This window comes from Acomys minous (assembly GCF_964271855.1).
Source record: "Acomys minous genome assembly, chromosome: 10".
In the NCBI taxonomy this organism is placed as follows: domain Eukaryota; kingdom Metazoa; phylum Chordata; class Mammalia; order Rodentia; family Muridae; genus Acomys; species Acomys minous.
The window spans coordinates 38,579,128-38,593,785 of record NC_140491.1 but is presented as its reverse complement, the minus strand read 5'-3'; the positions used below and the strand labels follow the sequence as shown (position 1 = coordinate 38,593,785).

At 46.3% G+C, this 14,658-nt stretch overlaps 1 protein-coding gene across 1 annotated transcript in view; it reads left to right on the top strand.

The window, feature by feature from the left end:
- The window catches only part of EGFR (epidermal growth factor receptor), a 176,920-nt gene that overhangs the window by 92,039 nt on the left and 70,223 nt on the right, over positions 1-14,658 (top strand). The gene's annotated exons all lie outside the window — the stretch shown is intronic.

The following is a 14,658-nucleotide window of genomic DNA, read 5'->3' as shown; positions in this document are numbered from 1 at the left end:
GTCCTTTCTGTCTCCCATCTGCTTTCGCTCCTATAACAACCTGCCAGGGCTCTCTGTTAAGTAGTTTGGCTGCTTTGCCCTTGAATTTCATAACTGGGATGGGAGACTTGGATCTGTAAGCTATGGGATCCTCCAGGAATCATAGGTGTCATTAGGACTTTTCCTTTGCAGGTGGCTCCAGATCGTGTGTAGGAAGAAGCACACCAACAGCCAAACTTCCTAACTGTCTGCAGGTGGAAACAAAAATAGTCCTAAGTGTTAGTTTCTCATGTACTCAGTTGGCAAGGGTGGTCCATGCCTACTGCAACAGCCTTGTCTATTTGTGACCTGGGAAGAGACTTCAGTTATGCTGAAGGAAACAGAATTGTCCTAGGAAAAGACACGCAGCATACATTTCAGAAAGACATGCGTTCTATGAATTATCTGACTCTGAGCTCTGATGGGATCCAGGTTGCCCTGCCTTATTTGTATCTGCTCTGTAGCAGGCCACTGAGATCCTGATGCCCTCAACCCACTCCTGTCAGCTCTCTGGGAATTAAAAAAAATCCACAAATAAACAGAAAACCCTCACCTTCTGCAGGTCATTTAGTGGGTGGCTGCAAAGTACTGTTAGCCACATCACTACATCTGGTGTCTTAGTACCTTACCATGCACATACTCTGCTGGGACCCAATCTGAAAACAACATATAAGCTGCCAGCTGTACAGTCTGATGATTACTACAACCCACTTAGCTCTTTGTAGATAATGCTCAGATGGGGAAAAGAGGCTACCATTAAAACTCCAGCATGCTCTGTGCTCCCTTAGATGTACGGTAACTCCTTGCCTCATGTTCACGAAAGTCTGTTTTCTGACTTTAGGGTTTTATATAAATGGAAACGGCTGTCAGTGCATTCTCCTTTGCTTCTGGTTTCTTTCTTGCATAACATGGAAATGCTTCCCTTAGGTTTCGGTGTAGTCACGTTGCTTCCGTGCTCACAATGGACAGCTCCCCTACAAGAGTCCCATGCTGTGTATAGCCATCCTGCTGAGGTACTGTGGCAGTTGGTCCCCCCCTTTGAGTGGCTATGAGTCTATATACACCGTCACATGTGCTCTGGGTACAATGTTCTGTTTATTTATGCTGGGTCCTAAGGAGGGAATGCTGGATCAGAGGGCAACTTTCGAAGTTTTGGTAGATGCCACCAAAAACTTTTCTGAAGCTGACATGACAAAACGTATTCCGCGAGAGATGTTCGGTAGTTTCCTACCACCTGCTGACGTCTGACTCCTTTATTTACTATACTGATGAGTGCCTTCCCTGAGATTCTAATAGCTGAAGCTCTCCATCTTACACTGTACTTTATGCCCTTCTCCTGCAAGTTATTATTTATTTTTTAAAACACACAGCTTTATTTATCCACAAAAGCTTTTACCCTCTAGAAAAGTGGGGGTGGGGTGTCTGTGTAAGCCACACGCTGCATGTAGTCAGTCCAGAATAGGAAGATATGAAATCATTTTTACTTCTTCTTCTTCCTAGATATTATGCCTTTTTACTTCTTCCTCTTCCTAGATGTACGCACTTCCATAGCTTTACCGGGGCTGTTCATTACGTCGGCAAGCGATACTTAAAGAGAGTTTGGAAATCTCCTAGCCCCCTGCACCCTTCACTAGAAGCTGGCTCTTCAGAGAATCCCACAGGCAGCCTGCTGTCCAGGAAGAACTAGGACTCACAATCCTCTGTCTAGTTCTAGCAGTCTTTGCACAGCATTCCTTGCCTTTAATAACGAGGCATCAATCCACTTGTAAGCGATAGCAAAAATAATCATTTCTGACCTATTGCAGTCACTGTAAAGGGAGAAGAATGTTTTTCAGGCTGTTCCCAATAAAGTCTAAAATATTCCAGATAAGTACAAATACCTGTTTATCATCCTTGAAGGGGAATTTGTGTATCCTTTCATTGATGTGATTTATCAGCTGGGATGGGACTGTTGGTAAAAGATCCCTTGCTGTCTTTTGGGATAATGGATGTTTGCTGAGTAAACTTGTGGAAGGATGACATATGTAGTGCCCAGTGAAAGATGTAACACCATCCAGAAAGAAGTAGGTCCATTGCCTCTGGTAAAACTCCTACTACGTAGCTCCCATACTCGGTAGGCACCTCATAGTTTAGCTGATCAACAAAAACAAAGCAAACAAGATAATGTGTCAAAAATGAGTGACTCGTGGTCTTGGCTGTTATCACTGACACTAGCAAAGCACCAGGCACCAAGAGGAGACTGATGAAGATGACAGAAGGACTCCCCAGGGAGACAGAGAGGCCTTGACCTGTTCCACTGACCTCTGTAAAATAAGGCAGAGGCGGCCCCCCCCCCAAAGGCTTGTTTCTGAAAGCGTGCTGTGTGTGCACAGGATTCCCATGCTCACTGTAGACACTTCACAGGAAACACCAGAATAAGGGGGCGGGGGCGGGGGGCGTTGTATGAGGTTTGTAGGTTTGTAGGTGTGTCTGTAGGTGGCGCCTGTGAGGGGCATGGACCAGGCTTCAGGAAGCCTTCCTAAGAAGGGCTTGAAAGTTTCCAAATTTTTCAGGCTAGAGTCTATAGATAGAGAACATTTGGATTTAGTGTAATGCGAACCTTGATTCTGATGCCAGGCAGACTGAGGTTACTTTGAGAGATTATCTGTGCAGAACTGGGCCTTGAACATGGAGAATGGAGAGATTGCGCAAGACTGGCCTCTGTCAGTTGGCCAGCTGTGCTTGCAAATTCCATGCAGTCAGAGCTTCTTGCAGTGGCTTCGTGATTATACGTTTTGCCTCAGAATGGACTGTTTTAAAGTTTCTAGCCCAAGTGAATGTTGGGATGTGTTTTTTTTTCTCTCCATAAAACTCTTAACAGGCAATCATTCTGTTCTTTCAGGCTTGAAACTACAAAATTAGAGAAAGGCAGACTAAGTAGATAATTCGAGAAAAGACCAGTAGGAAAAGCGGGGAACCCATCTCGGACAGTGTACACTCCTAGCCATGGGGTATCATCAAGTGAGCATACCCTAGCACCTACCCTGAATCTAAGGAGGTTCAGCCAGGTGCTAGCTAAGTGGATTCTATTCTGATCTTCAGAAAGCAGCCACTCGCCATCACAGGACAGACCAGTCAATCTCCAGGGCCTCAGGATAGAGCTGCCTGGTTAAAACAGGCTTAAGTCAGCTGTCCTCGGGAAAGCCCCCAGGCCAGGTGAAGACAGATGGTCCGCAGGCATAGTGAGGAACGGCCGGTTAAAACATGGCCAGCTGCTTGAAAGGTCACCCCAAATATTTTCACAGCATCAAGTAAGGGCACAATGGGTTTACCTTACTTAAAAGAGTCAGGAAAGGAGAGATTAGCTGAAAAGGATAATTTTTAAAACTGCTTTTTTTTTTTTACGTGCCCTTTCTTTTTCCTTCTAACCTTAAAAAGAAAAGAATCTGTGTCAGTACCGGAGTTTGAGACTCATAGCTAGCATGGTCAGGGGGAGGTGGTATCAATAAGATCTGAATTCTATATCAAATCTGATAAGAGTATGCGTACTGTGTATTTGGGGTCTTTGGTTTTTGTCTTCTGTTTCTGGCACTGGGTCTCACACATGCTGGGCACACACTACCACGTAGTGCCAGCCCCAAACTCATGCTCCGTTAACAATTAGTGCCCTGTTGAAATGGTTTCCTAGTGACTTCCTGAGTACCGTCCTCCCTGCGCAGTATGTGTGATGGTAAAAAAGCAGCATCCCTTTTCTGTGAGATGTGACAAAGTGAGATTGTGACAAAGTGAGACTGGAGTACTTGGTCCCGAAGATGCACACCCCCAGCAACTGCTCCTTACCAGGAAACCAGAATTATGAGGTGAATGCAGAAATTGCTGGGAGGGAATCTCGTCTTACTCAGTGTCTGGATTTGCTTGACATTTTTGTTGTACCCACTCCACTGAGGCCTTGAGAAAGTGTCCAGGAACTTAACCATCTTGAGTCTCTGGAACTAGACCCTTCTCTTACCTTGCCCCTTGGTTAGTCCCAGGTGACTCTCTACTTTTATCTGCTTTGGCCGTGGCTCCCTGTCTGTCCCAGCTCTCCATCTTCTTGATCTTTCTTTGCCAGTGTCTCTGGCCAACAGCGCCCTCCTGTTTGAGGACATGACTCAGTTGCCAAAGGCACGAAGCCACTCTTGCTCACTTCTCCAGCCCCTAGTGTTTCAACATCGTCTAGGGTGTTTCAGAAAACTATGGAAACTCAGGGCCCCTCCGAAATGTACATTTTAACAAAATCCTCAGTAACCTGCCTGCTTATTTAGAGCTTAACAATCCTTCCCCTTGCAACTGTGGGACCCAAGGCCAGACCCCTAGGTTGACCTTATTTTTTTCCTGTGGCATTTTTCTGACCGCTGACAAGCTGACTTTGTGCAATGCCTGGCAGCACCCACAACAGAATGTTCTTCCAGACACAGAGGACACCCCGGTACTCTCCCTGACACCCCATGTTTGTCTGTCGATGTATAGATGACCCTAAATGCCTACTTGTAACCAGGCTCTACTTTCTCATATTCCATATGAATAACAGCTTACAACATGGATGCTGAACAATATTATTAATGACAATAAAATTACTCTCTTGGCTCTTGAGTTGACAACTAATTACTGCCATTGTTTTGTTCAAAGGTTATTTACTTTTGTAGAGGGGGAAAAACGTATCACAATGAGGGTGTTTATATGCTGATGACCCATTTGCAAAGTCATCCATCCACATGTCTTCCCCTTTAATGTTAAAAGAGAGGCCCTGTGAGAAGGGTTAACCTGCAGCATTTCAGGTCTTGGTTCTTGAACTATCAACTCATTGAAGGAAACGGACTCCTCAGACTCCACTAGCAATGAGTATAAAGGCTGGCGTGGATGGGGAACTTGTTAACATTGTAGCAATGAGGAACTCATTAAATGTCCTTGGGAAGTGGTTGATAAATCTTCAAACATTCACTGTTTCAAACAAGACTGTTCATTCAGTTGCCTCTTATTACTACTACTATTACTGCTACTATATTTAATTTTCATCGGCCATGATATCCACATGTGATGGGAGTTTGGAGTTGTCTAGTGAACTGCCAACTTTGTTCCCTGGTAGAGACAAATAATTGAATGTCAGGTGTGGTTCTCCTCTTCCCTGGGAGGCGGATGGTCACCAGCCCACTGACTGAGGCAAGAGGAGCAGAAGGCTGTAAGCATGATGGAGATCAAGCACTCTGGGAAGCTCTTCAGGAGCAATTTCAACTTTACTCAGGGAGAACAAAAGCTATACAGCCCTTGGGGAGCAGCTGGGGCGCCTACCAGGGTAGGTTGAAACCAGGCACATTTAGCGTGCTTATTTTTCATTTGGCAGCAGGCTCCCATCATATGAACAGGAACACAGACCTAATTATCCTACAGGCACAGAGAGGGGAGAGGTAGCAGGGAGCTGTGTCAAGGGCCAAATATCAAATGTGGTTAAGGGCATCTATGTCTAAAGACACTCTCCAGATGGAGTCAGGCAGAGAGCCAGAGAGCCTGCTGGGGAGAGGGAGTCTTAAACCTAATGCCCAGCTCAGAATGGTTATCCGGACCAGGACTGCAACCTTAGGAACAGCAGGGTCCTTCCAACAGCCAGGAAAAGACAGAAGACCAATCCACTGAAAAAGGCAGAGTGATAGTTTATGCCTTAGGGATGGAAGGACCTAAGACAGGAAAATCTCTAAAAGGATGTTGGCGTGGGTGTTTTATAGGGAGCCTGGTCCTCCGCTTCCCTTTGAGTCTTGTGTAGGTACACTACCATCAGCATCTGTCTTCTTGCTGGTGCTTCTTACAGTGTCTTCTGAGAACAGGAATTCATCATCTCAGGAACGCCTGCTTTTGCTTTTCTTGTCTGTCTTTGTCCCGTGAACTAGAGGGAAGAGGCCAGACCTGACCCAAAATTGGTGCCACCCTGATCCTTGGTCAGAGAAGCTGCTTCTCCTCCTCCTCCTCCTCCTCCTCTTCCTCCTCCTCCTCCTCCTCCTTCTTCTTCTTCTTCTTCTTCTTCTTTGCCGTAGGCAGTGAGTGGTTAATGCAGAGTCAAAGTACTGAGAGCAAATGCCTATGAGTCCACAGCACTGAATGGGACATCTACATCAGCTTATCTCACCTTCCAAGCATCTTATGAGGGAGGGCAAAAGCAAGGTAAGAGCCAGAGGATAAGAAGAAATGCTGTGAACTGCTGCTGTCTTCTCCACATGACGTGGCTCTGGTACTCAGGAGCTCGCAGCAGCTGTGGTTACCTCCACAAGACCTGCATAAGAAGGAGCCAGTCAGATGTTTATAATGGTAGGGGAGGGGCCCATGAAACCCTGCCCCCAGCTGAGATGCTGTTGGCAGCTGGTAGCTTCTGGGGGAAGGAGAATCACTCACGCACACATGGGCAGCACCAGTTGGGCTCAGTGGACGATTGGGGGTGCATGAAATGTGAAATTGGGACAGAGATATGTTGACTGGGTTTCCCAGGGAAAGTGGGTCAGGGAAGTGAGGGGTCCATATGATCAAAAGGGAGGAAGGAAAATGTTAATTAATTAAATTAATCCACACCCTAACTGTAGCCCCTTCCATCCTCTCCCCTCAGTCCCACCTTCCTTCCCTCTTCCCCCTATGCCCCTCCCATACCCATCAGGAAAGGGGAGCCTCCTTCCAACCAACCCACCCCAGCACATCAAGCCACGTCAGGACTGAGCACATCCCCTTCCCCTGTGGCCTGGCAAGGCAGCCCCACCGGGAGGAAGTGATCGAAAAGCAATAAACAGAGTCCTGTCAGAGACAGTAGTCCCTACTCCCCTAACTTGGAGACCCACATGATGACCAAGCTGCCCATTTAGTACATCTGTGTAAGGGGTCTAGGTCCAGTCCATGCATGGTCCTTGGTCAGTGCTTCAGGCCCTACAGGCCCCTCTGGGCCCTAGTTGGGTCTGTTGGTCTTTTTATGGAGTTCCTGTTGTCTCTAGATCCTTCTATCATCTTCCTCCCCCCCCCCGACTTTTCCACAAGACTCCCTACTTTCCACCCAATGTTTAGCTGTGAGTCTCAACATGTTTTTGAAAGTAAATAAACTTTTTTTTTTTTTTTAAAGAAAAAGAGTTGGTGAGCATGAGCCTGGCAGCTTTAGAGATAGAAACTTACTAGGCAACACGTTTTCTGGTCGAGTAAGCTGCCTGCTTGTTGCAAACTAGAAATTTGCTGGACTGTTTTATAGGACAGAAGGGAAGAGATAAGTGACTCTTCTTGTGAGAGCCTGGAATATTCCATGAACTAAATCCAAGTGTTACAACACAGGGAAACATCTCAGATGGTTCAGGGTAATGAAATCTTTAACGTTAAAAACAGAAGTTTGCCTTGTCCTGGAAATTCTCTATCAGCCAAACCTCTGACAACTTAGATGGTGACGGCCGTGAATAAAATTGAAGGTGAAGCTCTGAATGCAAAGAGAAGGCAAACCATTCCTCAGACTCACGATGGCCCGCCCCTCCTCCCCATAGCCACACCCCATTCCCACGTCCATTGTGTCTGTGCCTTCAGAGGCCATGGGAGAGAAGCAAAGAGGACATTCCTGCTCTTCAGACAGATGGCACACGTTGTCTCCCTTACTAGATGCCTGTTGGGCATTGGAAATGTCTCAGACATCTTCACCTTGCGTTGGTGGGAGGGACTAAGAGGCTGTGTTCCATCTTTGATCTCATAACCAGGAAGCTACGTATCATCTTTCTGCCTGCCTGCCCTCCTCTCCATCCCTCTCCCAACCAGGGCCAGCCTTTCCTTCCTTCCGCTCCACCGGATTACTATTAAACATGCTCTAGCGATGCAGCATGCCACGGCAGAATTGGTCTGTTTTGGATTACGAAGCTTTCCTCGGTCACTTCAGCCAAGCTTGAAGTTAATATTAGAACTTCCGAGAGCATAAAAGCATGGAAGCTTCAGCTTTCACCAGCCATTAGTTCAATAGCACAAATGTATTTAGCATCTGTGTCGTGGCGACTAGGTCTGGAGGGAAAGAACAACGGACTTAGGGGAGGCTTTGTGATGGGAGACAACTCAGAAAAAAGCAACCCTTCCCTTAGAGCAGCAGTTCTCGACCATCGCGTCATCAGGTTGTGGTGACCCTCAACCATAAAATGATTTTCATTGCTACTTCATAACTATAATTTGTCCTACTGTTATGAATCTTAATATAAATATACGCTATGCATCTATGCAGCCCCTGAGAAAGGGCCTTGTTAACCCCCACTCCCGGAAGGGGCGCGACCCACAGGTTGAGAACTAATACCGGAGAGCCTTCTGAGTACTAACTGTATGCAGAGGTTTTGGCTTTATACTACATCTCCCAGCTCTCCCTTCTTCCCAGTTATCCAGCCTTACTGACGGCTCATCCCTCCTCAGCAGCCTTCCTGTGGGTAATGTGAGCCTTCATCTTACATCTCTGACCACCTCACTTCCTCTTTTCAACCCGAGGGCGTTTCTGCCTCCTGGTTTCTGGGCCACACTCAGCCTGTGCTTAGGATAGACTATGGCTGCTGCAGGAAGCTGGGGGAGGGGAGGCGGAAGCAATCACACACATAAAAAAAATGTTTGCTCTGATGTCAAACAAATACAGAAGCCCCGCCCCTGCTGCAGAAGCCCTGAGATAGCCCCCGATCTCAGAAGCCCAGCCCCTGCTGGTCAGTACCATCTCATTTCCCATGGGTCTCCCTCCTACTCCTCATTTCTAAGTTTTCTTTCCATTTCCTCTCCTCTTAGCCCTGATCTCTGCCCAACACTGCTTCGTTCTTCAGTTTAGCTCAAGCCTCAAAATCCTCTGGAAAGCCTCTCCCAGACCCTAGCCAGAGGCAGAGCTCCTGTGAAGGTAGCAGCAGTCACCTGCGCATCAAGCCCACGTCCCATGAGTGCACTCTGATGGCATCTATCGCACTGTAAACGAGTTGCTGGTTTATGGTTTTGGCCCTGCATTTTCTTCAGTTCTTACGTTCCGTAAATGGCTTCCAATGTATGAGTTGATTAAGTGGGTCCATAGTATACAAGAGTATAACTTGTAATGCAAAAATCTCATTAAAGCAGTCCATATGGTAGACTGTTTTCAAATGATGGCAAGGCTAATCTGTTATCAACAACACCTGATAAGGCTCGGTAGTGATCTCCTTCTGTCTTTGGATACAGGATTACTATAGAAGGGTGGTTCTTAACCTGTAGCTTGTGACCCTTTGACAAAGGACATATAACAGATAGCCTGCATCTCAGATATTTACATTATGGTTGATAGCAGTAGCAAAACTACAGTTATGAAGTTTATGGTTGAGGTCACCCCAGCATGTGGAAGTGTATTAGAGGGTCACAGCATTAGGAAGGTTGCAAAGGCTGCTATGGAGGACATTGAAATAGACACAAACATTCCATAAAACCTATGCACACTCAAAGGGCCTCAAATGAACACTAAATAATGAATAGCTTACAGACACTAGACAAGTCTATTTCCGCTGCATAATGGCATTCCCCAGAGAAAAGTATTACTCAGTTCCTAAGAGAACGTCTGTGTATCACAACGCTTCTTTAGCACTTTGGGTTTCTGGTTGCTTTTAAAAAAGCAAGGCAGTATTTGATGAGTGGCTGAGTTCAGCTCCCTAGTGTTGGTGATGTTCCCAAAGTTGGGATCCCAGATAATCTCCTGACATAGGGTTATGTCTCCTTAAGAGGGGAGGAGCAGGAGAGGGCATCTAGTCTAACCTCCCCAAACCAAACAGCCATCGGTTTTGGCAGTGAGACTACCAACTATCTATGTCTCTCCTTAATTCTATGTGACTTTTCTACGGAAGAAAGCACCACCGAACTTTCCAAGGGAAGGTGCCTATACCCTCACTTCTTTATCCTCTCCTTCTGACCCTCACCCTGACCTCTACCCACACACCATCTGTAGCTTTTTAAATTATAAATGCAAATTACTCTAAAACCCAACTGAGATTACAAAGAAATGCTTGTGTAGAAGCTGTCTTGGCTTTAAGGGGGGAAAGTCATCTTTGAGTGGTTAATCAGTGGCAGAGAAGTAGTCCACTGCAAGGGACTCATGGCACCCTTGGGAGTGACCCCTTCCTCCACCAGCTCTCCCCCCACTGCAAAGGCTTGACAGTGGGCCAGAGCAAACAACTTCAGGACGCATTGAGTTAAGACATAAAGTACACACTTAGAGTCCTTCAATTCTCCAGTTTCTAGCTTCAGTCTCCAGGCAGTCAGCTTAAAAAAGAAAAACAAAACTTGCCTTAGGGCTTAGAGCTTATTGAAATACGTCCGTCTGCCTTCCTGCCACCGAACGGCCACTGGAAACCTCCCTCCTGCAATGGCCTTCCAGGCACATGCCAGAGTGCAGAATCCCAGCACTAGTTTTATTAACATGTGCTGTCAGGTTTATAACCAGCGAAGGGAGGGCTAGCACAGAGACAAATGAAGTGGTTTTCCCTCTCCTGGGGTCAGTCTTTGAGCTTCAGCTTGGTGTTCAGATATACCAAGCGGTAAGCTGCTTTTCACTTGTAGTGGTTTTGCTCCAAGAACTGGGGGTCGGCCACTTTATTCCACACTCCACTCTTCCTCCTACCTAATTACCAGAGTCTTGGGCACAGTCCAGAGAGAAGCTGGAGACTGCCTTGTACCTCCCCTCTCCAGAGTTTCCTGTGTTTAAGAGCACCTGAGGTCACAGGCAACTGGCCTGTTGCTGTCCTTGAGGGAAAGGAAATTCAAATAGTTTCTCACCAATAGATACTGATGGCCTCATTCAAGGATATGTGAACATCTAAGAACATATGGTGAAGGCATTCATGAAGGCTGTCTGTACATAAAGCAGAAGCATAAAAGTTGAAGGCAGGATCATTTTAGAAAAAGATATGAAATATGCGTTGTGACTCACCAGGGCAAATGTGTCTATATGCATGCACACAATGGTTAATAATGAAGTGATAGTAGACTCCGAAGTTGATGATGCAATAGTCATCGGAATTGGCGCATTCTTCTGTCTACTGATTTTTACAGGCTCTTAAGATGTGACAGGAATCTAAAGCTCAAGCAAGGCACAGCAGTGAAAAATGCTTCCTGCTCTAAGCTAGAACTGACTGCCAACCCTGCCCTCTTTCTGGTCAGTGCTGAGGATGAAAGTTAGGGCCTAGCATGCTTAGCAAGTGCTCTGCCAGCTGAGCTGGAGACCCAGTGTCACGCTTAGCCAAGCTGGCCCTGAACTTATGACTCAGCCATCTGAACTGCTGGGGCTACACGGCCGGTGGAAACAGTTCCTATGACACATGTTATCTCCTCAGAGAAACAGGATATCCTGTGAAGTAACAGAATGTTTACTATGGGATGTAAGTCACTGCTTATGCCTTGACTTGATGGTCTAATGCACAGAAGCCAGAAAGAGCAGCTAGACACAGGCCCTGCATAGGTCTCTGTGCAGGGAAGCCACACATGTGGGGTTCATGAGAGGGCTGGCAAGGAGGGGACTCTGCAGGAAGGCACCGGGGTGACAAGAGTGGCGAGAACCATTGTGCAAAAATACCTGAAGGGCCAGAAGGTGGGCAGAGAGACATTTCTGTATTTGTGCTGGGCCAAGAGCAAATAAGATACAGCCAGTTTCAACCAATGTCAGAAATAGCTGTACCCTAGAGATGGCAGGACAAGAGAGACATATTCATTCCATTACGAGAAAGCAGGATTACTAGGTGTTCTTGGAGTAGGGTGAAATCTAAGTCTACAGTGATGCCCAGCACAGACCTCATGCACACAAGCACACAGCTTTCTTCCTACCTGGGTACCTGCTTTCATTATCTCTTACAGTAGTTACTCTGTTAAGCTGATGATGAAATTTAAAGAAAGCTTAAGCTCAAGAAAGTCCCTTATAACATGCCCTTAGAAAAATCTATTATTTCCGCGTCAGGTAGTGGTGGTGCACGCCTTTAATCCCAGTACTTGGGAGGCAGAGGTATGCAGATCTTTGAGTTCGAGGCCAGCCTGGTGTACAGAGCCAAGTTCCAGGACAGCCAGTGCTACACAGAGAAACCCTGTCTCAAAAAAAAAAAAAAAAACCCAAAGCAAACCAAACCAAACAAACATGCACTCTATCACTGTAACCAAGGTTATCTCTAGCCTAACTGGGGTGCCTAACTATTGCCTAATTCCTGATGACAACTGCAGCCGTGTTCCGGAAGGTCTGGGGGAATGGACAGAGACCACCCAACCTGCAAGACGGCACTTTATGTGACCCTTTCAGAGAACGTGTGCTGGGCCCTGTTCTAGAACTCACCTATCATGCTTCAGACTCCCTCCTGTAGACTCTGATGAGCACAGGAGAAAGCCAGATCTGGTCAGCGTTAGCCCTCAGTATTTGTCCAGACACTTGGGCCATTTACTAACAGATAGCAGTGTCTAAGAGCGCATACTCTTAACCATTAGCCTTCCCCATGGAAAGGTGACCACAGCTTAGAAGGAACTGACCAGCCAGCCTGTGGAGATAGCTTCCTGAGGCTAAGGGCAAACTGTTCAATGACAGAGCTGGGCTTGGGCTTCTCTTGAGAGAATTTGGTACTTGCTGATGTTGTTTGAGTGGGCTTTTTTTTTTCTAGGGAGTGAATCCTGAAAACAGGCTTTGGGCTTGAGATCGCTAAGAGGAAGGATCTCAGGCCTCCTCACCAGAAGAGCTGCCCTGTCCACAGCGCTCCTCTGCACCCCACTACAGCCTTTCGCCCAGTTAAGAACGAAACAAAGAGACACTTAGCTTAACAAGGAGTGAGTGAAAAGGTTGCTCATTTTCAAGGAGGAACTGAATGAAAAACATGTGCAAACACGGCACACAAATCCAAATCAACTTACTTTTGGTTGCGGGCCTAGTCTTTATATAATCAACTTATAAAACCACCGCGAAGGGTCAGGAAAGGCCCTTTACTGAATGAAAAATAAGAGGAGAAAACATTCCAAGAGGCAAGTGGGGACTCCTTGTGAAAGAATTTTGCAAGGCTCCTAGAAGGCTTGGCTTCCTGACTGCCAAGTGCCTCAGCACAGTCCCCTGGTAAGATCTCAGGCCCAGTTGCTGTCCTGCTGAGCCGTGGTCACATGCCTGCTATTTGGGTGAGCAGTCAGCTATGGTCACATTAGCTTGCCTCCCTCGGTGGCAAAGACCTCATAAGCTCTTAGACAGGCCACACACCAGCAGTGTGAGCGGCAAGGCTCAGGAAGGTCAGCCTCCTCTGAGAGTGCTTGAACGGAAGGAAGCAATTCATGCTAGTGGGACCTGATCCAGATTTAATTCAGATGCAAGCCACAGTAGGATTTGGTAAGGAGTTTCCCATGAATCACGTGCTCTGCCCGGGACTCTCCCATCTCAACAAATCCTCCGAGAGTTGTAGTTGCTTGGGTAAAGGAGAAGCTAGGGATTTTGGCCAGGCCTGTCACTCTAAGTCTACTGACCACTGACAAGTGCTAGTAAAAAAGTCTGATTAACAATCATTCTGTAGTCAGCTGGGCGGCGGTGGCACACGTCTTTAATCCCAGCACTCGGGAGGCAGAGGCAGATGGATCGCTGAGAGCTTGAGGCCAGCCTCGTCTACAAAGTGAGTCCAGGACAGCCAAGGCTACACAGAGAAACCCTGTCTCGAAAAAAAAAATCATTCTGGAGTCAAATATCTAGGGGGTTAGTTTCTTCCCCTTCTTCACTCTCTTGTTGCTTTTTAAACATTTTTTAAAAACTATATAGACACATTGTCCTATCTATTTGAAGTAGTTCTGAGACCTGCCTCATTTCTGTAACTTGAGTGACAGCAAGCGTACCACCCTGCTCACTGGTGAGACCAGGCCAGCAATCTGTTTAGAGTTTTTTTTTCCCTTTCTTTTTAAAGCAACTATGGTACAAAGGACAGTCCCTGAAAGGGACTCAGCAGCATTACCGTTATCCACTCCTTTAGCTCCCAGTAACCCAGTGTCTAGTCTTTGAGGTAAAACAACACGACCACCAAAGCCACACCCACCTACCAGCCTCCTCCTGCTCGCTCAGTGATCTTATTCTGGTTGTCTTTTAGTTTTCATTTTATTTTCTGTGGTGAAGGCAACTTTTCTAGTGCTCATTGCAGAACAACATAAAAATGTATGTATTTACAGAGATGGCCTTATATACAGCAGTGCATTAAAATCTGGTTTTTTTTTTAATCATGAATAAAAATAGAAAAACATGTAAAGTATCCTGTGGCACGGACTGGACATACACAGCTCACTGAGCCCAGAATCTCTCTTCAGAAAATATTTGCCCAAAACTGACTTCCCATTTTCTGGATCAGAGTTATTTTATTTCTTGGCAAATTGAACATTTTGTCCACGATTTTTCTTAATACTTTGTAATTCACAGGAATAACTCCAACCCAGAAAAGGTAAGCTATATACCCAAGTAAGAACGTGGTCAGTGATCCAGAGGAGAGGAATACAAAGACAAAACATACAAATAGAAGCCACCGCCACCATCTTTTCAGGGTGGCAAATTGTGGCAGTGGGTATGGTGAAGCCACTGAATTCAACACTGACACTTACAGTCAACTTATTCCTTTAATCTGACCTTGTGTTTTCATTTGCTTACCAAGGGGTGTTGGAGTG